Below are 27,288 nucleotides of genomic sequence, written 5' to 3' on the forward strand. Positions count from 1 at the left end.
ATATATATATATATATATATATATATACACACACACACACACACACACACACACACACACACACACACACACACATATGAACAGATCCCTCAAGGGAAGCAGTGGTAAAAGGTACAGTAGAGTTAATATAATCAAAATACATTATATACATGGGAAAGTGTCATACTGAAGCCTATTGGCTTTTACAAATAGCATATGTTGGTTACAAAGGGAGAAATTGGGGGTGAAGAGATGTCTCAGGGGTTAAGATCATTTGCTACTCCTGCAGAAGACCTGAGTTCACTTCCCAGCACTGACACTCATACTGACAATCCACTCATAACTGCAACCTAAGTTCCTGGAAATCCAATGCACTCTTCCTGACTCTGTGGGTACACACATGGTACTCATATGTGTATGCAGCTATAAACATGTATGAATAGAATAAAAATAAATGAATCTTTTAAAGGAGGAGAAATCTTACCCTAGAAACCATAATGAGATCAGGGAAAGAGCAGACAAAAGTTCACAGCCCCCAGACCCTTGTGCAACCCTGAGTCCTGTGGGGGAGCTAGAAGTGAGGACTTGGAAGTTTTCCAGGTAAGGGTGTAGATAGAACCAATACAATGAGAGCAAGGGACACAGCATCCCTCCTAGGAATGATGGTGAGAGATGTTTGCAAAGCAGAAAGTGGCTCTTACCGGACACCAGATCTGCCCGCACCTGACCTGGGCCTTCCAACCTCCATAATGAAAAGAACTTGAGGTTTTTTATTTCAGACATTCAGTCAATCGTGTGCTGCTCCAGCAGCCAGGCTCGGTAGGATAATGAGTCCATCAATGTATTGTATTTCAGAGAGCTGTGAGTCTGCTAGAGAATGACTCAAGAGGGAAACAGGAGAAAGGAAGGAGCTAGAAATAGGGAAACATCAGCTGCATAAGCCATGGGAAGGGCTTGCTCTGTGACCTACAGTTGCTAGAAAAGGTGACACTGTACTCCTGGGGTCAAGAGGAAAAAGGTTTTGGGAGGACATATTGCTAAAATTATCTATGAGGTATCAAGAAAGGGCTTGCTTTGCCCTGTGGAATTGTCATTAGTGGGGTGTGAGGGGTTGTGAAAAAAAGAGGTTGTTCTGTCACACAAGAAGGGGTTGCTGAGAAGACAGGTATTATGAGAAGGTTGGTTTGCTTTGAGGGGTTCTCAGGGAAGGGGTTTCTATGCTGCTTGGACTATCGCACAGTGTTGAGGAAGAGGAAAATCCAGCAAGAACTTGAAAGAGTCCCAGCTCTGACTCCTTCTCAACTAGTGGTAGTGAGTAGTGCCCAGGTGAGCTCAGAGCCAGAATGAAATGACGTTGATCAGAGACATGTGAATGGAACGTACACCCTCACTCGTAGACAGTCATTACAGTAAATGGTGGCTGCCACCTCTGTGCTGGCTGCAGGGTGTGGGTTCCTTTGAGCATCTGGAAATCCACCTTTCTGGCCTAAGAGTGTCACATTCTGTACTGGAGGTTGGGATGTTTGCTTCGACACTGTGCTGTCTCAGACAATCCTGATGGGTAAAGAGCTAAGGAAAGTGAAGTATCAACCACACAGATAGAGGCAGTCTGTTTCAGTCAGAAACAGCAGCACATACAAATGCCCTGGGGCACAGATACGGCAAGCAGGTTCAAGGAGAATAAATTTGGGTGGTAGACTAGACTAGGGGAGCAGCAGATGTCAGGAGCATGAGGCTGTGAAAGTCATTGTTAGGTATTTAACTCAAAGTCACAGGGAAGCTGACAGAAAGTTGTGAACACAGACAGCTCATCTGGGATATTTTATAACGTATTGTTCATGAGTATCAATGACTTTTCACAATGTTTTCATACGTGCGTATCTTTTAATCATGTTTATATGCCTTTATTACCTTAATCTACTCTTCTCCCCACATTTGGTATTTGATATTTGTCTTTCTGAGTATGGCTTATTCCATTTAATATGGTGATTTTACTTCCATCCATTTTCTTTCAAATGTCAGACTTTCATTCTTCTTTATAGCTGAACAATACTCCAGTGTACATATATACACCATGTTTTCTTTATCCATCCATCCATCCATCCATCCATCCATCCATCCTATAATGGGCATCTAGACTGCTTCTATATTTAGCTGCTCGAACTAGACCCTCTGTGCCATGCTAACTTCTGTTCCTATGGTTGTATATTTAGAAAGAGTATAACTGAACAGGAATCAAAGGGTTCTGTTTTTAGATTTTGAGTCCGTGGTGATTTCCCTGGTTCTTGAACAGGTTTTCTATTCCTAAAGGCATTATCTGAGTGTTCCTTCTCCATATCCTTGCCAGTGTTTGTTATTTGATTTTGTGGCAATGGCCCTTTTAAGGCTGAAGTGTTTTCAATTGTTTCTTTGGTTGCTGGAGACATGGTGAAGGACTGGTCGCAAAGAAGAACACAGTTGGCAAGCACATGGGTGAGAAAAGGCAGACACTAAAAGCAAGTGTGTGTAGAGGAAGTGAGAATTGGCTCAAAAGGCATGTCCAAGATGATGATGCTGGGGTGCTGAAAGAATGAGTCTGGGAGGAACCATGAGCAGCTCCTGAGGCCATGGTCCAGGCAGCTGCACAGAGTAGCTTTTCCTGTGTAGAGAGCTGTGTGGACAGCCTGTGAAGAACAAGATGAGCTGGACCAAGAAAAGAGTTCTAAGACATTCTGCATAGGCAGTCATCCTCGCCTAGAGCAAGGCTGAAACAGTGGAAGACAAGGCCAGAGTGGGCTTGCGATTTGTGGATCACAGCTGACAAAGCATTGTGGGCTTCCTAGAGCAGATGCCATGACAATAGCCAGGCCACTGGCCATATGGAGGAAGGACAGTCACTCTTCTCTGTGCCCAGGCAATTTCTCTGAACCCAGGAACTTCTCCCACTCCAGAAGAATCCTGCTATAAGATTACACACTATCGTAAGGTAGAGAAAATAGAGTCCTGATACTCCCATCAGACGCCTGGGAGACAGAGAAGGCAGAAAAGGCCTTCATGAGGGCCCACACACTGGGAGCTTTGCTGTAGTGGGATGGGAGTCCTAGCAGATCCATAGAATAATCCTCAGCATTATTCTAGGACAAAGAACCCTGCTATGAAGTATCCTTGGAGAGGGCTTTGGGACAACCCCCAGAAACCAAGCACCAGCAGGAAATTAACAAGAGCCAGCACAGGGTGAGCCTTCATTCAGGTAGTCACAGAGGCCGGAAACAGCAATGGGCCTGGAGCTTAACAACCATGCTGATGAGTCTCTCTGGAATAGTGTAACTCCTCCATCTAGCTTAGCACCATCCACAGTCATAGTCACCAACAGGACATGTTACCAAATATTATCAAGTAATTTCACACCAACAAGATACAAGCTGGAATACAGGGTCCACCATATATTAATTAGTGAGCTGAAGAAAGATTCCAACCTTTTCTCCATCTTTATGTTCTCCTGAGTATAAACAGCAGGGACACCACATATCTTAGAAGGAACACACAAGACAGACACTTGAGTCCCTCCCAATGTGTTCAGTTGCACTTGGGCATGCTGCTTGATGGATAGAAGGATCAAGGTCACCATAATGTATAAAGTCAGCTGATTGCTGGAATCTGTCTCCAACTCACCTCTCCCATACTATTGGTACTCAGCAAGTACTTTTTTGGCAGCCCTTCTATTCCAGATAGCACTGGTGTGTGCAATCTCCTCTGTATCTATACAGGTTTATCAGCTTCTTGACTGTTCTCTGTGCAATATCATCTGGCTCCCTCCGGTCTTACCCTGGATCCACTTTTTAATCCAAACATTCAGCTCAGAAGTCTTTGTGAGTCCTCCTGAAGATCAGGCCCCTCCCAAGACAAGCATTTGAGGTCCTCGGATCTCACCCTTCTGGAATTATCTTTAACTCAGTGACATAAGACTTGCATAGGTCTGTGCCACCTCTGGGACGTTGACTACCTCCAACCACCTCTCTATTGATGTCTGTTTTATGTTAACTCACTACTTATGTTACTAATGTAAGAACAGAAACAATTTTAGAGCAAGAAAATGCAGGAAATTCATCACGTAAAGTGATTTCTGCGCCCATCTGGACAAATTTCCTTTCAGTTTAGACTGAACTCAACTATGTTACTCCTTCCATAACCTGGTCTGGTTTCTGATGCCTTTCAGGGTCAGTCTTGAGATGTGCATTGACTCCCTGTGGCATAGTATCTAGTGGTCCAGGATAAGCTAGAGCTCAGTCAAGAGAAGGAGGCATTGTGAAGCAGGGTCCCTAGGATTATGTCATGTGAGGATGTCTACGCACCTCAGATTGACCTGGGGAAGGACTAACCTCTCTGGAATACCCATTTGTTACCCAGAAGGGAGTAGCCTTCCCAGTAACACCCACCAATGATTTTTCAATCTGGACCATTCCACATAGCTCCATAGCAAAATGCTAGCATGTTTCCTATTGGCTCTAAGAAGGAAGCCTTCAGAATACTTCTACATTTTTGTTTCCAGTACTTGACCTAGCAAAAGAAGCTTTGTCTGCAGCAGGAAAAGCCTTAAGTGTCGAAACCTTGATGCTTCAGAATCAGGTACTCTCCTGAGAATACACTGCTAGAGCCACCAGGACCTACTCCTCTGCTTTGGGGGAAGCAATAGAGAACAAATTGATTAACAAGTTGATGCACAAATTCATTAAGCATCTTGAGCCAATACGTGCCAATTCAGAGACAACTCCTGATGCTTGCCACTGTAGTGTGTGATAAATTTAGTGCTTGCTTCCCAGAGTTTGTTTCTCCATCTGTCCATTTCTAGATATTCTTAACTATTCTGATATAATTTCAACACAATAAGCACCCAATATATATTCATCAATAATCAACATTTTATACAAATATTAAGTTGAAAAGCACAGTTCTATTTGAGAAAGAGGGGTTGGGCATAGCATTACCCCATGTTAAAAATCCTTGCTTCACTTCACATACAAGCTCGCCCAAGCAGAAACACTTTTCAGACATTTTAGCCATACTAGCTCCTCTCAGCCAATTGCTGTTTCTAGAATATAGAGGAAAAGCTCGTGTTCTGGGAATTTCTCTCACTTTACTGGCCCCTGGAGCATGTTCCAGCACACATTATGTAAAATGAGCATCATTATCTTTATTTCATTGACAAGAAAATTGAAGCTCCAATCAGCTCATTAGTTTGCCCAAGGTCTCACAGAAAGTCCCTTTCAGAGATGAGAACCAGCTCTGAGCCATGAACCCCATCTTCCTCTTGCCCCTTGCTATCTCCCTGGAGAATCATACTCCACTTCCTGAGTCCACTCCTTCAGGAAGTCTTTTTTAGGGATTTCCTCCCTCTGTTCCCTTCTCTGCTGTCCTTTCTGCTATCCCTTACTGTTGTCTGTCCCCTTCTGAGATTGACCTACCCATGAGTTCACCAACCTGTCAGGCAGAGCTGACATTCAGTCCTGACATCACACAATATTTTACGCTGTATGAGGTTCAGCTGTTCATGGGAGGGTGTGGATGCTGCAAAAAGGACGGAGCACACTGAGCCCCACAGCTTTATCAGAAGCCAGAGTCATCAGTGTGACCTTTGCCTCTTTCGTCTTCTCTACTGATCTGCATTAAATTGCACCCAGACAAAGCAGAACCCCAGGTCTCTCGTCTCCATCCCAGCTCAGAGCCCGCACCATGAAGGATGACATAGAAGGCTGTGTGGTGGGAGGTGCCTGTTCTTTCACATCACTCTTCTTAAAAACATCAATAAATAGCTCCTGATGACTTTAATGGAGATTAAATTACTAGAATCGAGTTATTCCTCATTATAGAGTCGAGCTATTCTCAACATTTATTGTACAAAGTAACACAGCCCATTAGTGTGTGGTGTTAGAGGTCCAGCAATTGAATTCAAAGTTGTTTCTGAATACCCTGCAGAACCCTGAGATTGGAAGGAAGGACAGCATCATGTGATGGCAATTTCTCCTCCAGTGACTGGTGTTGGCACAAAGGAAGGCTGACAAGCTCACAAGGTCTTCTAGGTGGCACCTGACATTTCCTGATGCTGTCAAGTTCAGGGGAGTGCACAGGCTTCATTAGTCCTTGCAAAGGGCAGCTGAAATAGCTGCAGCCTCTGCTCCAGTCTCCACTTTCCCCACGTCTCTTGACATCCGCTGGAACTTCATTGCCATTAATGGCTCTGCAAATTACACCTTCAGCAAAATGCCCAGTAGGTAATAAAAAGCTCCACAAGCAAATTCCAGAAAGGGCCTCTTCTCTCTGGCTGCTGGTGGGACATGCAACTCCATGGCATTCCCACAGCTCCCAGTAGCACGCTATCCTGATACCCACCTAAGGGCTCAGCTATTAGACTCTAGACCAGCTGAGAGCCTATTGCTTAGAAACAGAAGACCTGTGTTCTAGCCCAGGATATCACTAGGTGGCCTTGCAAAACTCATGTAACCCTTCTAATTCTGTTTTCTCACTAGTATCTTCTTCACAGGCTCTCCTGAAGATAAATATAAGGTCATCTACATAAAATAAGATCTTATCACAGAACAAGGACTCAAAAAGAAGCTGTCACCATTGTTCTCTACCACAAGTTCATGGTTATACTGCCAAAGCTCATGTCTCAGGGTACTGGGAGGTATCGGCTCTCTGAAAGCACACATGCAACTAACTGCCCTAGTTATTTTTAAGCAAGAATCTCAAGATCCCTCCTTCTTCCATACCCTCACCATTCTGACCTCTGTTCATCTTTCCAGCTTGTGATTCTTCCCTTCTTGGTTCTACTCCTGACTCCAGAAGTCTCCAAGACTCTCTGGAAACCCCAGCATTCTCTGCATCATGGTCTTCCTGACTGCAGGGTGGACACACCAGTGGAAAGAGCATTTTGACAAAATGGTCTATAAATCATATGTGTCATGTCTACTACGGGTCTTGCAGAATCAAGCAGTATAATCATGTGATGCATTCAAGGGGAGACCACGCCCCCTACACTAAAGCCAAGAGACAAAAGTACCCCTCAGGGAATTTGTGGTCTTCATCTAGGAGGCAGTGAGGAGATCATTCCTGTCATCAGAAGCATCTCTGCTTGGGATTGAGTCACTGTGAATTTGATTCGTAGAGATGCCTGGCTGCTGATAGATAGCCTGATGAAATGAGAGATATCAGTTGTCACCTTTTGCAATAAAAAATGCTGTCACTGCAGCATCCCTCTGGCTAGATAAAGCAGCAAGGGAAGACTGAGCCTGACTGGCTGCTGTAATGAGAGCCTACCATTGTCAGAGTTCTTTTCTTGGCTAGCCTAGCAGACCATGCTTGTTCCTTGATAACCTCCAGGTTTGTGCCCAATAGTAGCTTTATTGGCTGTATAATGAACAGATGCAGTGGTTTCAGTGATCTGAGTCCACCTCTGGAACCTACTAGCTCTTTGGCAAGATATGAGATTGACTATGAATATCCTACTACACAGGGTCACTGACTTACAGAATCAATATATAGATATGTAGAAATGTAAAATATTCTCAGTGACAGCAGTTTCAATGGGGCAAGACTATTCAGGAAATAAGCAGCTTCGGGAAAGGGGTTCAAGGTTTTTGATTAAATGACTCCACAGTGTCAGGAAGAGAGTGGGTCTCTATCATCTCAGCTGCCAGGTCTTTATGTTGACCCACTCTCAGGCTGAGCTCTCTATGGTCACACTAGGCCTCGCACGGCTCTGAGCTCACATTCACCTGTGCCATACTCAGGAAAAGAGAGGCAACCTCTTTCTTCTGTCCCTTTTAAGGAAAACTCTCAGAGCTTTCTCACTTGGTTTTAATCATCTCGTTGTCCAAGATTGTGTCCAGGCTTCTACTCACCTTATATAACACAGCCAAGGATTGACAAGGTCAGTATGACCATGATTGATAAGGCTGGCTTCCCTTGAAACACACTATTGCACAGAGAACAGCACACTCCTGGTCAAATCAAAAATGAACTATCAGAATTGGAGGCGAGCAACTGTTTCCAGAAATGATATTTAACCTTCCTAATGGTGTGACACCCATGTTGATCCCCAACCATAAAATTAAATCTGTTGTTACTTCAAAACTGAATTTTGTTACTGTTATGAATCTTAATATAAATATCTGTTTTCTGATGATCTTAGGTAAATCAGGGGTCATTTAACCCACACCCCTAATGGTATTGCGACCCACAGGTTGAGAATCTCTGATTTACAGGGTGTCGGGCTTAGTTGGCCACACATAGGTGGGAGTCTTTTTATAGTTTGTGTTTTCATCATAATCTCACACTGTAAAGTGTGAGATTTCTGGAAAATATGACAGTGTGATCCAAGCACCCAAGGATGCTCTTCTGTTTGACTATGCTTAGAACTAAGCAAATTAATTACTTAAAAATAATCTGGAAAGGACATAGGCAGAAACAGGTACATAAGCATAAGAAACAAGAGCAGAGTCTATCCATAGGAGTTATTTCTCTCCAGAGCCAAATCAAAACAATTAACTAATACAAATGAGGAATCACCATTTATATAAGGCACACAATGTAAAGATGTATTTGGAAGAATCAAACACATAAGTACCTTTAGATGTGACTGTATATACAAGTCATCAGATTTCAACCTCTGCCCTGTGCTTTAAATTACCTGAGCTTTGTTTACAGGTCCTCATAGGGCCCTCCACTGTAATCTCTCTTGGCTATTTATTGGCTTACATCTCCTCTGGCTTCTCTTACTGCAATGCCATCTCCTAACTCAACCAGATTTTTAACAACTTCCATGAGCTGATTTTCACTTGTCCTAATTAAAGAGACTTACAATATAGCCTGCCTCCTACATTTTCTTACACACGTTCCATTGGCCTGACCATATCCAAGCATGTGACAACTTCCCTCCAGGTTGAGTTTTCTTCTTCAGGCTTCATTCTCGCAGGCTCCTTAACACTTTTAGGAATGGGGCAAGTGTACATATCCATGGGTTCTCTATCTGCGGATCTAGCCAACTTTGAATTTTAAATACTCAGATAATAATTTGCACTTGTAGTTAGCATATACAGACATTTCTCCTTGTTATTATTCCCTAAGCAATACAGTCTAACAGCTATTTGCATAACATTTACATTGTATTAGGACTTATAAGTAAGCTAAAGATAATTTAAAGTTTCAGGGATGATGTGCACAGGTTATATCCAACATTGTAGTTTCATTGTAGTTTTATATAAAGAAATTGAGTATGCACAGATTTTGGTACCTGGGGTGGGAAGAGACTAGAACCAATCCCACATAGATACACATGGATTCCTGCCAGTCAACCCCATTTAATTCCTTAAAAAGTCAACTGAAGTTTTGGTGTCAAACTTTACTTCTATATACATGGAGAGAAGAAAGAAAAACAATGTCTATTATGATGTGTGTACTTTATGCTCTTCGAGACCATCCCCTCAAGGCTCCACCTCTTAATGCAACATTTAGAACTGGGACCTAGATAGGAAGATAGACTGGGACTTATTGGAGCTCTGGTTCTGCCCTTTCCCAGCCACCAACACAGATCCCAAAAGTCGCATCATCAGGATAGTTAGCAGCCACCTATGGCAAGAGATTCTTAGCGCCACAGAATCTGTTCCTACTGATCCTTCTGGGAGGAACCTTGATAGATGGAACTGACAAGGAATTATACTTCTCCTCCACACTTTCCTCCATGGCTGTGTGTTCCCTATTGCTTTCCCCTCAAAACCTCAGCTAAGATCTGAGTGACCATTTCTACAAGCAGATTTGTTAACCCAGGAGGTTTTATGGACCTGCTCTAATTTAGATTTTAATTGCAGATTCAAATTAAATCTATTGTTTCTCATGGGTGTATCCATTCTCTTTCAAGAAGGATAAAATGGCCATTCTACCTCAGGACAGAATGACATTCAATAAGAGATTAAGAATTTCATAAATCAGTGTTTCAGCGGTTAGTCATGCCTAGCTACTACTGCCTTCAATTAGAAGTCCACTGAGGTTTTTTGGAACCACTTTTCTCAATGTAACAACAACAACAAAATCTCCAGTGTTAGGCAATTCTTGGAACTTCGGATTTTCTTATGGAATATAAACTGAATATCTCACCATGGAAGATAATTATTCCTGAATGTCATCAGGAGCAAGGTGGCTTCAACTGTTATGATTCTTCAACATGAAAGCAAGCATGAAGTGAGCAATAAGAAAGGAAGAAGGCAGCCATTCTAGTAGCCATACTTGTTTTAAGGGTCTTTTGCCTTAGCTGGAGAATATCCTTCCCAAAGTCCTATCTTTCACTCACATGACCCCTTCCAATTCTAAATAGAAAGGGACTGAAGTGATCATGTGGAAAACAGCACATGTATTTTGTTAGGGGAGTTTTAACATGATCTCATTACATCCAGATCATGTCCTCTCAAACTAGCAAAAGGTCCATGGAGGTCACTGCCATGGTATGTAGAGAGGTGTGACACACATCTATTTAAATGTGATGATATGCAAGAAAGCAACTCAACACTAAGACCATAGGTTGAATAAATGTTTAGCTGGTACAGCATTAAGGCAAAGGCTTTCTGCAACAGATGAGAGCCAAGGATGCTCCAGATAGGGGAAGGAGAGAGGAGTCCCAACCCTAAAGCAGACAGAAACCTATTTCCTTGGGTTCTAGAATGGAGATACTGTGATGCCTACACTCTGGTCCTCCGAAGAGAAAATACCAGTGGAGATAGTGAATTCAAACGCATATGGTAGCTGTTCCAAGTCATCAACTGGACTAAATCTGGAATTAATGAAAATCTAGATGACTGGGCACACCATTTTTTAAAAAAAATCCCATAGATAGATAGATAGATAGATAGATAGATAGATAGATAGATAGACGGATGGATAGTCATTCTATTGGTTCTGTTCCTCTAGAGAACTCTGACTAATACAGCAGCTCAAAAATCCTTCTGGACAGCTTTAATCTTTGGCTCTGAACCATGAAAGGAGACGTGATGGAGGGAGGGGTGGGGGAACCTGAGCCCAATCTGAATGACTCTGAGTCCTGGATCCAGCAGTGACATGAACTCTTATGAGAGCAGAAGTCAGAGCCGTAAAGGATATCTTGGAGGCCTTTGCCTTAGCCCCTTTCCTTCTCCAACTCACTCAGTTCCTCTGTCTCCCCTTATAGTCAGCTTTTTCCTCTCATACTCAATTCCCAGGCCACAGCCGGAAGCAGCACCAGAGACACATGGCTTCTCATTTGCTCCTCTTCAAAGCTTCTATCCCCTTTCCTTCTTCTCCTCCCTTCTGCCCCCAGCTTCTCCACCTTCAATCTGTGACTTTCCGTCAGATTCCTCCCCTTTGTAAAGATTAGACACCTACATTGCTCATGCTATTCCTTCTGTTCCTTGAAAGATTGCCATGGAACTATACTGTCATTCTTAAAGCACTGCTCAAAGCCCACTTCTTCACAAGTCTTTCCCAGGAGCAACTGAAACCTAAAGGCAGGTATCTAGGTCCAAATCTTAGTTCTCCTACTCACAAACTATGTGATTTAGGACAAAGCCCATAACCTCTCTGAGACAAAGGTACACGTCTTTAAAATAGAAGCTACTCACAGAATTTGTTAAAAAAAAAACAAACAAACAAACAAACAAACAAACAAAAAAAACCATCAGGATCAAAAGGCCAATTTCAGACTGTTAACTGTGGCTCTAAGAAACCCTTGACAGACATTTGTCTTCCACCTTTCAGCCGAGATGCTCCAGGACTGTGGTTATTTCCTAACTGGCTGCAGGCTTCTGCAGATCCCTGCAAATAGGCCCCCAAGGAACGCTTTCCATGCCAACTTGCCTGACCCAAGCCAAGGAACAAACTGAGGGCAAGTTGTTGGCACTCCAGTTTGTTCTTGTGCCAACTGCTCTTACCCAAAGTTGCCTCTTCATTCTGAAGCTGAGAAAAGGAGCACCCAGTCACATCTTGAACATGAGTTCTTGGAGATTCGCTGTTTTGTGTAACAGGCAAAGGAGAGATTCAAAACCCAAAAGCCTGGTCAGTCTATCCTTTTTTTGGTCCCTTCTCCCTTCTTCAGCACCACACCAGTGCTAGAGCAGAGAGCTGAGTAAAGCTCTACAGCAACTGACTCCAAGTCCCATTAAAAGAATGGAACAGGCTTGGCTGGCAATCAGGGCCCTGCAGGGGACAAGTCTCAAGTTTCATTCCCAACTCCAGTCCACAGCAACCTCACACACATGCAGATATGGACCCTGACTGGGAGACTACAACTCTCCAATCTTAGACTTGTCTTAGTCCTGGACTTCTGTTTCTCAGCCAGGTATCATCTTTGGACTCAATGCCAGCCCTGGTTTCTCTGGTGCCTGAGATCAATTCTCATGCTTCTGACTCTTTGGTTCTATCAATGAGCAATAATAGCACCACATACACACACAAGCATACCAACACAATGCTGCAAATAGAACCTGTACTGCCTTTGTTTCTTTATAACCCTAAAACCTTTCTGACACTCTGCTTAACTCTGGACATAATTTCCTCTGTGTGTAGCATCCTTGTCTCTGCCATCTCCACCCTCTGCACATGCCCAGCACAGAGATGTATTTATTTGGCAAATGGAAAGAACATGGCTGGGCTTAGATGGCCCCTCATGACACTCTGGATCTTGGTAAATGTTCCCTATTTTTAGGGGGCTTAGGACTACCACCTTGCTGTCATACCAACTTATTAAATCCAAACTGTAAGGATCCTAGGAACTAAAGGCCCTAACATCAATGTGTTCCCTCAAGAAGTAATCTCAAAAGGATTTCAGGCAGTTCCACCAGTCTTCAAAGAAGCCAGACATTTCTTGGCACAACTACTTCCTACTGCCTGAGACTCATCTTGATAGACATTGAACTGCATGGTTTAGGAGTTTTTGCCCCTAAGAAAACAAACACTATAAAAAATATACCTCTACAGTGAAACATATTGAGCTAGGGGTCAGATACCTAACTTCTACCCATCCTGTTTAGGGTGAACCAATCTGTCTGTATTACTTTGTTTTCTGGTGTTATAGCAGAAAATATGAGTATTACCAATTGATAAGGAAAACACAGTTGTTTGGTTTCTGGCTCTAGAGTCTGGGAAAACTAAGAACATGTCCCTGATCAGTGTTTGGAAAGGGCCTTATCCTGTCTCATAACATGGTAAAGGCAAAACTAAGTATACCAGTCTGAATCTTACCAAACCATTGATACTATTACAGGAACTCCAGACTTACCACCTCACCCAATCTCAATAACTTACCCAAAACTCCACCCTTGACCAGCCATGTAAATGCCACTAATTCATGACTTTCATGATTAAATTTCCAACAAGGAAACTTCAGGTGACCCATTTAAACCATAATGTCCTTTCTCCATGTTCCAGATCTTTGCTTATCAAGTAAAGAACTACATGCTGCTTCTAGATTGTTCTCCTATGGATCTCTTTTACTATCTGTACCTTATGGTGAAAATAATTATTTATGAAACATTTTACTCCTTCATCTTCCATTTTTAAAACAAGCCAAAAGATGCATGTCACCATTGAGAGTTGCTGATTGTGTGTAAGGTACTTACAGCTCATGGCCACAATTCACACTTAGATAAAGCTGGCATATTAGCCAGACTCTGCAGCATGAGCGTGAGGGTAACACAGCTTGCTCTGAAATAGCCACAGGAGAATCTGGAATTCCTATTGATGTAAAAGATCCCAAGGGCTCTGCAACTCTGACTGGAGAGCTCCCACCTTTTGATTTGAGACAAGATCATTTGGGACATGGGATTCTAGTGGCACAGGAAAAAAAGAGGTAGCATTTGTCTCTGAAGAGCTGAGCCCAACATTCTAGGCATGATCCCCTGAGGTCATTAAGAGACCATGAGGGACAAGAAGAGACCAAGGCTCATTTATGGGACAGAGAGATGTCTGTAGCTTTAATTATGAAATTCCCATTATTTGTGACTCTTCTTTGAAGTCTGCAGGGATGCCCACATTTATGACCATCTCCCCATGGTGAATGAAGTGGAAGAGTCCAACGTTCTCTGTTTCCTTCCTCTCTGCTTTCCCCAAAGCCTCTACTTCTTGTGCAGTTCTCAGAACTGAATGAACTCCCAGCTCAACATGGCAGAACTGGAAATGTGAAAGGGACATAAGGCCCTCCATGTTCATTGTAATTGTGAGGCCAAGAGAGATACAATGATCTGTCCATTGTCACACACACCAACTGAAAGGCAAATCTAGAATCATGCCTGAACTCCAGAGGACACCTCTGAACAGTGAAATCATGTCACCCAGCTGAGCTCCAAGTCCACAGACATGGAAAAAGCTACCAGGTAGCTAGTGGCAAGCATGTGGATACAAGCTGTAAGTCCCCTGCATGACTACAATAGGCTTCACTCCTTTAGCTCTCTTCCATGAGCACATGACACAACTTTTAAGGTAAATGTTAGTGAGATAAACCTCCTACCACTCACTCATTCACAAGAGGCAGACTGGCTACAACTCTATAAACTGCACACTATAGGCCCGTAGATAGGGTGAAGATGCCCGTGTTTAGTGGATGACAGAGATCCATGGTCTACAGTGAGTAGTTTTACAGGGTAGCTGCAGGCATGAGGCAGAGGTGAGTTTCCTGGGATGAGGAGGTCTGACTGTAAATGGGCAGAGAAATGTGGGTGGAGCATGTTGGCAAAAGGTAGTCTGGCTCGGGGAGGTTAGATGCAGCCACAATGATCCTGCAAGGAGATTTTGTTGTGTTGTGTAGTGTTTTCTTTTGATGTGAATCAGAACTTTGTAGACACTAAGGAACTACTAAAGCATGTAAGCAGTGACACGACCTACTCCAAGTCTGAATCCTAGCTAAGTAATGTTTGGCAATAGAAGAATAGGACACTGTTGATTGACCACTCAAGCAAAAGTAAACAGCAATATATATGGAGGTAGCAAATGCTAGAGGAAAAAAAATTCAAAAACTCATCTGACATGTGAGCAGTATTCTAGAGAAGGGGAAAGCAAGCCCCTCATACCCACTTAGTGGTACAGGTTAAGCCCTTCAGAGTCCATCTTGAGGTGACCTGAACTCCAGTGGTCTGTTCTATAAGCAGTTGCTCCATGATCCCTTATGGGCTTGGGTAGGTAACTGCATGCAGCTCCGCTTATTTTGTTTCTCTCCTGGGTGGAGCTAAACCTTAGCTCTCTCCCAAAAAACATGTGCCCATAATTATAGATGAGACTAGTGCTGGACCATTTTGAATCCACAGCCCTCAGGGTGCCCAAGGTTAGACACAAGGGGGATCTTGTAAGAGTTTGCCCAGATAGACAAAGCCCAGGCTTCCCGCAATTGTCTAGCTGAGACCTATGGCACTAAATCAAACAGACATCCCTGAAATGCTAAGGAAGAAGGGAACAATATAAAACAGAAACCATGCTATTCCACCCTGTAAGATTATATCAGTGTCAGCATCCACAGAGAGCAGTCAGAAGGTCAAAGAGCACAGGAATAGCAGCAGTCAACTCTCAGTAATGGTTTTCATTTCCTCTTTGTAGTTTGGCACTTTATTTTATAACGATTTGGAAAAATTAAAGATCTTGGTAGCAATTGATGTTATGAAACAGGGAATTTATAATAGGGCTTGGGCTTATGTTGGTTTATCTGTAATTGAGAAATGTTTTCTAGGCATGGCTTGGGGCTTCTATCATGACAGCCCCATCTCCCTCCTCATGAGAACAACAACCCTACATAAAACATCCTGGAATGGCCAGAGTCTTCCTCTTCTTTCTTCTCTCCCCACCCCACCCCCAGCTGCCTCTGTGGCTTTGCTCCCTATCTACAGGGCTTCCGGCTTCCTTCTCTCTTAACAATTCGAATTATGCCATTCCAAGCCTGCTAATGACTTCCACAAAATGTCCTCCCATATGGCACGTCTGGGCTCTATTCTGCACAAGCCAAGTTGGCCAGAGTCTGCCAAAGAGGATGCCTTTCCCCCAGTACCCCGTATAGCATACCCGTCACCTCTGAGAGGAGATCTGTAACATACTGTGCCTCAGGGCTGTGCATCTCTGTTTCTGCCACACTGTGTACCCCATCTTCTGTGTGACAACTCCCATGAGGAAAGGTTCATACTTCCTTGGAGCATGGGAACTAGAGATTCTTTTCCAAAATTCGGGATCCATATGAGGTGACCCAACAATACCAGTTTGGCTACATGCTTACTGAGTTTTAAAGGAATTAAAGAAGCATTAGAAGGAGGAATTTATAAAGGAAGATTGAGAAGAGGCTTCAAATTGCTGCCTGTGCTTTATCTTAATGACTGTTTCTGTGTGCTGCTTAAAATGCCAACTCCACATTGTTAGCCCTTTGGATCTAGACACAGAACGTTCTGTTTAAAATGCAAATGGACAAACACATTCATAATAACATCAAATATTCATATAGCATTTTACACTGTATCTCACTTCATCTTAAAGCAGCCCCAAGAGGCGAGAGAAGAATTCTGCCTGTTTTCAGAAAGAATCACTGAATGGTGTGGTTTATGGCTTGGGGTGAAGTATGTAGCCCAGTGTTCATGATGGTATTTGGTTACATAGTGAGTACTGGCTATCAGCTGAGCCATTACATGTTTCAGGCAACTAATGTCATATCTCTGCTAACAGAGAGCTAATGTCTGACTGACAGCATTTCTTGTTAGGGAGGCGAGCTGCATGGCCAAGTTAGATGTGCAATTAAGGGCATTGTGCAGCCCCCAAGAGAGGGAAATTTCATTTTGGAAAGTCCACAGCTCTCAAGGGCAATAACAAAGTGGTCAAATTCCACGAAGAGGTTATACCATCAGGAATGGTACAAATAAAAGATGCTGGTGTGGTTCAAATCATTCTTGCCATTCTCCATAAAAATCTTTAAAGACAGATGGGCTTCATCTGTTTAGGGGACATCCAAATGGATGGGAAAAATAGACATTTTCTAGCCTTCATCTTGCATGAGTTGAAATTTTTTCAAAAATCTAAAAAATACCTCAGTACAGCTGGGTCCTAACTGAAACATTTATAAACAGTGGCTATAAGGTGGGAATTCAAGCAAAAGACAGAGGTGTGGTCACCAGATTTTAACCAGCACCTCTATCTTAGTTTTACTTCTGTGAACAGACACCATGACCAAGACAAGTCTTATAAAGGACAGCATTTAATTGGGGCTGGCTTACAGGTTCAGAGGTTCAGCCTATTATCGTCAAGATGGGAGCATGGCAGCATCCAGGCAGGCATGGTGCAGGCAGAGCTGGGAGTACTACATCTTCATCTGAAGGCTGCTAGTGGAAGACTGACTTTCAGGCAGCTAGAATGAGGGTCTTAAGCCTACGCCCACAGTGACACACCCACTCCAACAAGGCCGTATGTCCTAACAGTGCCACTACACTAGACAAGCATATACAAACCATCACAACCTCATATTAGGAATTCTCTTAAAACAATGGTAGTCCACATATCAGTAAACATCAGGTTAAACATGCTATCATAGTTACTGTTTCGTAAAGAGCTGAGAAGCCAGGAGATGAACTGACAAAAACTGAAGCTTGGATCTACATCTCTCTGCACACAAAGAAGTCTGGTTATAGTTATTTTCATATTAAAATTATTACTAAAGGTAGACAAGGAGCCAATCTGCACTGTGAAAGAACTGTAATTCTAAAGAAACCTTAACTGCAATTCACAGAGGGCCAAGAATACAAACATCCTAACAAGCTCTATGTCCATAGACCTGCAGCTCATATCCAAAGCAGGCCACTCTGCAGGACAGATCTATTCTTTATGGCTACAGCAGAAAAGCAACAGAGGGTGACTGACAGGAAAGATCATCTCTAAGATCAAATTGGACCCAACAAGAACAGGGCCCAAGAAGCTGAACCTTAGGATCAGCAGAGAAATGTCTACATGGGTCACCCATGGCCCCCAGTGCAGCTTAACCATTGTCATAAGCCAGTCATTGTTGGACTTTTCTCTCATCCTTTATTCAAACAATTATTAGGTTTTTAAAACCTTTTATTGACCCCAATCCCACTCTCTGCCCCATCCCTTCATATTCACCCTCCACCTTTGTAATCACCCTCCTAAAGGAAAATCCAGTAAGGCAGACACACTACAGTTTCCATGGCAAGACTTTTTTATTTATTCATAACCTCAGGGCCAGCTTCCCCACCTGCTGCAGGTGACAAAGGGTAAAGTGGGTAGGGCATCTCCCCTTGCCCACTTCATCTCATGGCAGACAATGGCAGGCTAGCTCTCTGGCACTCATCCCCTCAGGGCTAGCTCACTCACTCACCAGCCACCAGGGTCAGCTCTACTGTGATGCTCAGGCAAGGTGAGGGCCAGCTCTCCTGGGATCTGCAGCCAGTGAGGAATGATTGATTTTTTTTAATTGTGGTTATTTTCTCTTTCCTTCACAATCATAAACTTAGCAGGTTGGGAGCAAAATGCTTGTCCTTTAATTTATAAGTCACTAAGTTGTAAGAAACCCTATCTGGGACTGGAAAGATCTGATCCTAGAGTATAGGATGCACTAGCTGGTTAGAATGGTGTAGGGTGGAACAATAGTCTCAGGAATCCAAGATATGTTCTCTATGTGGAAGAGAACATGGAAGTTAGGTATCAACATGCCAGATGCACAGACATTATTAGTGACCATATCAGTGTTCATTCTCATAGAAAGTATATATTTCTTTTATGCAAGGTGCCAACAGGCACTGCCACAAAACATTCCCCAGCCTCCCTTTCAAGTAGTTCTGGTCATCTGATTAAAGTTTTGACCTAAGACATGAACAAGAGGTTTTAGGTAACCTTTGTAAAGAAATGTCTTCCTTTGCATTTTGTGATTTCCCACACCCCTCCTATCCAGAACATGAACATGGTGGGTGGAGCTCGAGCCACTCTTGGCCACTCTTGGGTAAGAAAGGAGACCTGAGAGACCTCCCGGCTCGACTGGCGGCGCGGGCGGCGGTAAAAGGACCTTACCAAGCAGCTGCAGGCCCTTCTGTAATGCCCACTGCACCCCCAACCTATGAAGAAACAGTGGGTGTCAACAGTTACAACCCAACCCCCCCAGCACCTGTGCCAGGACCAGCCACAGGCCTCATTACAGGCCCAGATGGGAAGCATGAGTCCACCTTCGTACTACACCCAGCCTGTGCCTGTCCCCAACGCCAACGCAATTGCCGTGCAGACCGTTTATGTGCAGCAGCCTGTCTCCTTCTATGACCGCCCCGTCCAGATGTGCTGTCCTTCCTGCAGCAAGACGATCGTGACCCAGCTGTCCTATAATGCCGGAGCCCTCACCTGGCTGTCCTGTGGCAGTCTGTGTCTGCTGGGAAGCATCGCTGGCTGCTGCTTCATCCCATTCTGCGTAGACGCCTTGCAGGATGTGGACCATTACTGCCCCAACTGCAAAGCTCTCCTGGGCACCTACAAGCGTTTGTAGGACTCGGCCAGCCAGCCACCAGGGAGGTAGTAGACAAGTACTACCGGAAGTCACCTGACCCTTGCCCAGCACAGCCAGAAGAGGTCCTTCCTTGATCTCATCTCTTCATGGGCTCCATCTTCATGTCTTTTAGGGGGTGGGAAAGGTCGGAAAAGTAACAAACTTCCCAGAAACTGCTGCTGGAGCTGTGCCCTGCACATGCGAAGACGTGGACCTTGGGTGTTGTTTCAAGGGTTTACCTCCTGCTCACTTTACCCCACTAACTGATCTGATGGTTACCCCATTTGCATCCCCTCCGATGATTTACCATTGGCTGCATCCTCTTCCTCAGTGGGCCTTCCTGGTGCCAATCTCAAACCCCAAAGCCACAGTTTGCCTTATTTCTCACTGTTTGGCTTGATCTGTTCCGTCTCTTCCCATCCCTAATGACTGAGATCTCGCCTTAAAGACGTTGCGGTTCTGTAATTGCAGACTTCTCCGGCACTAAGAATCACTTTAATTTCATAAGTTTTTTTTTCCCAAGTGCACAGAAGGGCTGCTGACACCCACCACTCACATACAGATAAGGTCACTAGTACTAAATAAAAGGCTTGAAGCCAAAAGAAAAAAGAAAAAAGAAAAGAAAGGGGACCTGAAAGCTGGAAAATACTGTGCTGAGAATACAGCTCCTAAGTGACAGGAAACCAACCATATCGCCCATCATGCTTTCGCTCCGCTATGGGACGAAAGATTTTTATTTCGTTTGAGATACTGATTTTGGATCTCTCTCTCTCTCTCTCTCTCTCTCTCTCTCTCTCTCTCTCTCTCTCCCTCTCTCTCTACAAGAGAAAAATATACTTCTTAACTGGCTCAAGGTCACCATTTATTCTCTTATTCTGAGACTTGGTGTCTCCATCTGCAAAATGAGTTTTAAAAGCAACTGTATCCACACATGCCTTGTGAGATTCTAAAAGAACTAGAGTGATTTTAAAAACTCAGCAAAAATCTGTCATATTATCCTTGCTAAGCAAATGAAATTGTTTCTCCATTTACCATCGTTACCACCACTGTCATTATTATATAGTCAAGGGCTAGTTCACGCCAAGATGCAAGCACGGGTCTCTGGACAGCAGAGCCTGACTTTGCAGTCCATTGCCTTACAAACATCAATACCTTGCAGCTACTCTAGACTCAACTCATCAGAACAGAGGACAGGAATGTTTAAGATCATGCACGAGGAATGTTCTCAGTCAGCAGCAAAAAGAGCCAAGAGCATGGTCTTCTAACTTGTGATGTAAAAGCCATGTAGCGAATGTGTAACAGTTCAGAGTATTTTTGTCCATTACCATATTGCCTTTATAGTACAAAAGCAGCCATAGGCCGTATGTAGCGGATTGAAAACAGCTATTTGCTTATGACACTTGATTTAGACAAATAAACAATAGGTTGACGTTGGCCAGGTGGCTCTGGAGCTCTGACTCCTGGCCTGGTGGGACATGTATGGAGGGTGCCAAGTTCTACAGAAGTCTGTCTCTAGGCCCAAGGCAAGCATGAAGAAACACTTGCTCATCTCTTATTTAGCCTTCAGCATATATTCACTGTGCTCTTTCTGGGACTCTGAGGTTTTTAGAGCAAGCTATGCTCTGAGACCTCACCCTGTGCATAATATATGGAATGCAACCTTCTCCATCCTTACACAACCCAGTAGTAACTCCTATTCAGCTGCAGTTCCAGCCAATGTACCCAAATGCCACACCTTTCAGCAAACCTTCAAGGCCCCTGTACAGAAAGAAGGCCCAGTAGAGCCAAGACTGTAACCACTGTCAGTCAAATTATGCAACGAGCTACATTTTAAGCCAGAGGTTAGCATGCTAGCAATATGAGGTAATCTTGGATTGGGGGAGGGGTGGCCAACACAGCTATGAATTTCTCCCCTGCTCGTCTCCCTACACAATCCCAGTTCCCAATGGGCACTCTGCCAGGAGACCACATCACCAGCAGGCTGTTAACCTTGGCAATGAACAGCACAGCTTTATGAGCACAAGAAATTGGCTAAAGTCATTAATTTTGCTCATAATAGAAAATTAATTCTTGAAACAAGGAAGCCAGCAGCAGCATAGACTGCTGGTTTCATACACAGGGGAAGCACAGTTACCCCCTGGCTCCAAGGGATATTTCCTTCTGTTCCACTGCAGCAGGACCATCTTTTAAATGTGGTTTTATTTTGAGGGAATGTTGAAACATTGTCCTCTTCCTTCAGGGTTTCTCCTTTTGTTATGAAGAAGGCAGGGCGAACAGAGCCCATGGCGTGCATCCCCACATTCTCTGGCCCTCATAACATTAGACAGGAAGAGTTGGGGTGCCATGATTATGCTTAGGTAACTAAAAGGCTATTACTCCACCTTCCAAGACACTTTTTACAAGCCAAGGAGATGCCGTTTTCTCTTGTCATACTAGCACACAAGGCAGCATGTGGCTCATGGGAAGTGGGATGGAGAAAACAGGAAACAAGAAGGAGAGTGGGGAGACATATGGAATAAGTAGCAGGGTTGAGGCCTGGCATAGTGCAGAGGGTGGAGGGATTTACACATACACTACTCTGTCTCTGCATATCTGCAGCAATCATTTGAAGATGGAATGGTCTCTCTCTAGTGATGGAGGGAACGAAGCTTCAGGGAGGGGAATAAAGTCTCAAGATGTATTATCAGACCTGGATTCACATTGTTTCAAATGTCAAGATGTCCCCTCTACCCCTACTTCCCCTACAGCCTCCATTCTGTTTGGCTCTGATATCCAGGCCGAAGTAATAGCACATATCCAAGGCAGTATGTGACTTCATCATTAAGGATTAAGGAGCTAACTGGATAGACATTGTAGACATCAAGATGAAGGGGGTTTTGTGTTTTGTTGTTTTTCTGTTTTTGTTATTCTTTTTGAAAATTAAAAACAGAACCACCAATGACCCAACTTACCATTTCTGGGCAAATACCCAAAGGACTCACCCATATTTACTGCTAACTGATTAACAACAGCAAGGAGATAGAATCAGCCTAGACTATCTAGTCTGCCCCTCAACAGATAAGCGGACATTGGAAATATATGTGAACTTTTGTCAGTTGTTAAGAAAAAATTGAAGAAAGTGGTGGATCTAGCCTAGACTCAGACAGACAAATATTGTATGGCTAGGAATATGGCTAAGTAGACCAAATGCTTTTTCCATTAGCGTGCAGACCAGAGTTCAGATCCCTGGGACACACATGAAAGCCAGGCATGCATGGCAGCCTCCTATAGTCCTAGCACTCAAAGGCAGAGAAAGACAGGGGGTCCTGGGGTGAGCTGCTAGCTAGACTGGCCAGAGTCAGTAAACTCCAGGATCAGGAGTAGGAAGTAGGGTCCTCCTACTTCCTATTTATGAAATAGGAAGACCCTACCTCACAAAACAAAATGGATAGTGATCAATGAAGAAAACTGAAGTCAATCAACTTTGAACCTCCACAGACATGTTCATACATAGACATATATACCTGTGTGAATGCTCAAGCATGTGCATTCCTGTGCGCGTGTGCACACTCGTGTGTGTGTGTGTGTGTGTGTGTGTGGGCACACACACACATACATACATGTACATCAGCACAATGCATGCATATATGTACACATATATACTTGTGCAAAAATGCAAATACTGAATGCTTTATCTCATATATTGACCCAAGTTTTTTATGTTTTATATGTGTATGAATGTGGGTACAGGCTATAAAACTTTGAAAAAGGGGCCTACTAAAGGGAAAATAAGTGCAGATGATATGGGAGGACAACAGCACAATAGCAAACATGTCACATAAAAAAGAGGCTACTAGCATGGAGATGGAGAGTGGGAGAGAGTATTCAGATACCAAAAAGGTTAATAGGTGGGCTGTGAAGGGTCCCTATAAACCTACTGGGCCTTCCCTAAAGGATCTGAAGCCACAGGACTTCCCGTGACAAAGCATACCCCACCTTCATTTAAGACGAAGCATCCTGGTTCACAAATAGTGTTTTAGACTTTATGCAAATTTACTGGCCTCAGAAGTCAATAGTTTCCTGAAAACAGCTGAAATTAAAAATTCCAAGGCCTCATGAGCCTCCAGCAGGAGAGCATGAGGTTACCAGTCACAGGGTCTCAGGGGAGAGGGAAATGTGCTTTAAACTGAATTGTTTCCAGAAGGCTTGGCCTACTGTTCACCTTTGGAAATAAGCATGAGAATCTGGTCAGCTATGGGCATGGTCAGTTATATGGCAGCTGTGGCCCTGGAGGGTGAGCTAATCACATAGGCTCCCATTCTGGAGAGACCAGGCTGCAGTCACACTCTGTCCTTCACTGCCTTTGCTCAAGACACAGTCTTCAAACCTCTGAGCTACATCTGTGAGATGAAGTAGTACTCAAGAGTCAGTGTGAAAACTATAGAGGGGATGGATGGGTGGAAGGAACTCAGTTCTTAGTGAGCCCCACCTCACATAAACAAGTGTTATAGTACAGAGAAACCTGAATCCAACTTTAGTAAGGACCCAGAGCTGGTGTACAAGGGCCTACATTATTTATGTTTTCCCTACAACCATTCTATTTTATCTTTCCTCAGGACATCACCGAAATACAGCTCTGTATCTCCAGATCAAGAAAATCTGGATCCATAGAGAGTCTACGGCTAGGCACGGGCATATAAAGAGTCATAGACTACAACTTCTCTCCTCTTCCTCTCCAAACCCATGTCTCCATAGATCTTACAAGTAATGACTGACAGCAGCATTTGAAAACAGAAGCATTCAGAAGCACCAATAGTCTGGACCAAATTCCTGTATCAAAGGCCAGAAGAATGCCATCCCAGATACAGGAGTGTTTCTAAACTGCTCCCTTGATACGAGGTTCAAGTGCTTGGCTCTTGATCACATATAACATTTCCCTTTTGCAAGTGAATTAATATTGTGAATGCAAAGAAATAGACCTGGATGCCCAGTTAAAAGCTCCTTGGAGCCTGAACAATCAGTTGACAACTTCCTGTTGTCAAGTTACTCTAGCAGCATGGATGTAAGAGCTCAGACTCTCTGGGGAGGATTGACTAGAAGCTTTTGAACGAAAAATGGCCAACTCTTCTGTGAAAGTCAGAGAGTGGCCACTCATTCACAGTACAGCTTCTATGTTTACTCACTGAGATATCTTTGAACAGATTCTGAAAAGAATTGCTTCAATTGTCCACAGAATTTATTTCCACAATGAATGTTCCTCCCAAGCCTCTTGATATAAATCATCTAAGTTAATTCTCATATCAATCCTTAGGTCAGTCAAACCATTCTCCACACTTTCTTCTAATACATTTTAAATACCATTCACTCTTCCATGGGGCTCCTCTAGCCATAGAATAAGTTCTGTGTAATCTTGATTAGCAAAGTGAGCATGCAAATCCATAACAGTTTGACCATATTTATATTTCTGACCAGTATAGGAGGTATCATCTGTTTTATTTGGTAGTTCTGATTTTGAAGTCCTGAAAATGAAAACGATGACCTTCAACCTGGCTAGCAAGTGCAGGACCACTGAGCTGAATCCATTCTGAAAATCTTGATGACCTACACTGGCTCTAGTAGATTGAATCATAAAATGTACCTAGGAATTTTTTCAGTTGGTATGGCTAGACCAAAACTCAGGAGACAATCACTATTAAATTGTAGTTTGTTGCTCATGGTTCCCTGAGAGGAGGGGACAGAATACTATGTAGACCCACAGAAAGAAACACTAGATTTGTCAGGACTGAGAGGAAAGATGGGCAAGTCCACAGCCTTGAGTGTGGTTGTCCTGGAATGAGTGGTCCAGGCAACATGCTTACGATTCTGTAGTTTATGAGTCTCATCCAATACCTAGTCGAAGACTGGCATGGATATACTACAGGAGCTTGAGTATAGGAAGCTGTGGATATGTGGACTCAGGACCTCTTGATCTATACGTATATCAAAGACCTGTTAACAGGAATGTTGTTTGAGTTTTCCACGAATTAGCTAATCTCGAGACTGGAGAGGTAGTTCCATAGTTATGAGCATTTCCTGCTCTTCCAAAGGACTCAGTTTTGATTTCTAGCATGCATATGGCAGGTCACAACCACCTGCAACTCCAGTTCCAGGTGATTAGAAGTCCTATTCAGACACCTGTGAACAAAAAGGTACATACTTAGTATACAGACATACATGCAGGCAACATACCCATTTACAAAAATTAATAAAAATAGCAGCTAATTCCAAGTGACCAATTCTCCTGTTTCCACAGGACCCCAACTACCAAACCACTTTAAAGTATGGAAAATTTTTAAAAAAGGATTAATGTAACTCTTTGCAGTAGCTATTTTGCATTTTAGTTATAAAATATTTTTGTCTTATTATTGTTCTTTTTGTCTACAGCCTTCTTGTGAGTCATTACTGAGATAATTTTTGATTCACCCAAGAGGAAGCATTAACTTATTCTCCATGTTAACTTTGTCAGGCAGCCTTTCATCTTCTCCAATGATGCTCAGTGCAAAGCTCTACTAGGAAATAGCCTAGCCCTCCAACTAAGCTCTCTGTATTAGCTGGAACCACTCAGGATAAACATATAGTATCCTTATAAAGTGCCTTAGATAAAAGAACTAGAGAACAGAAGACATGAGTGTGAGTGTTATAATACAAATTTCAGCAACACAAAGCATGATGATCCAGTCTTCCCTCTATGGGACCTTCATTTTCTTAGCTTCACAATGAGTAGGGGCAATATTGGTATTTACGGAGGTCAGAGGCATTAGATCCCCCTGAAGCTAGAGTTACAACTCTACTGTGAGTAGCCTGACTTGGGTGCTGGGAACTAAACTCAAGTCCTCTGCAAGAGCATTGCATGTTCTTAACCATTGAGCCATCTCTTTAGCACCCAAGACCAAGTTTTTAGCACACTTCAATGCAAGTCCTTTGAACTTGAAGAGACATTTTATTCATGAGATGGAAGTTACATATAGTCCTTCTGTAGCCACAGCTTCTGCTTCCGCTGAGTCAAGCCATGATGAGCCAAATGTGTTGTCAAAAACAGCATCTAATTGGAACATGTAGAGATTTCACTTGCCATTCTTTCCCCAAACTCTACAATATAAAACATATTGCATTTACATTGTATCTGGGTGCTATAATATTGTGGGATAACTCTCTCAGAGGACATATGGACTGTCAAAGCCAAATAGAAAGTCTTTAGAGCCAGCTGACAACTGCAAGGAGGCTCCCGCAAATCATATAGCCCTGAACCTCACTCTTCTTGGCTTTTTAAGCACAAAAAACACATCCATTGTTGATATACTTCAGTTAACAAGAACAATAAGCAAGACACAGAACAACAGAAGCCAAAAAAACAAGGTTACTATGTTTCGGGACTTTCCCAGATGCATCTTGAAACTGTCACCTTAGCTTGTGTTCCTGTTTTGTCAGGTGGACTAGGTCTTTGTTACTGTTTTGGCACGAGTTGCTGCCCATGTGCTGGGTTCCAAGGCCTGAATGGGCTTTCATTATGGTGTCAGTTGTATTAAGTTATGGGGGGGTCTACTGAGGTCTGGGGTAGGGTCTGTTACAATAATATATAGATAAACAATACAGAAGAATGGGGATAGTTTTACCAAACTGATGTCATAACTAGAGGCAGATATTAACCTGTAGTTTTCAGGCCCCTCCTCTAAAGCCTTCTACAAGACTCAAAAAGAAGCTGCACCCAAACTCCTATTGTCTAATTTTAGACTAAGTATCTTTACTCGTTTTATGAAAATCACACTTTTCAGTGTCACGATTCAAACCAT

General features: G+C 43.2%; 1 pseudogene; it reads left to right on the plus strand.

Annotated features, from left to right (window-relative positions):
* Positions 1-18,855: 18,855 nt before the first annotated feature.
* Positions 18,856-19,724, plus strand: LOC114618083 (annotated as a pseudogene).
* The last annotated feature ends 7,564 nt before the right edge of the window (positions 19,725-27,288 follow it).

This window comes from Grammomys surdaster, unplaced genomic scaffold (assembly GCF_004785775.1).
Source record: "Grammomys surdaster isolate TR1022 unplaced genomic scaffold, NIH_TR_1.0 140, whole genome shotgun sequence".
Classification (NCBI taxonomy): domain Eukaryota; kingdom Metazoa; phylum Chordata; class Mammalia; order Rodentia; family Muridae; genus Grammomys; species Grammomys surdaster.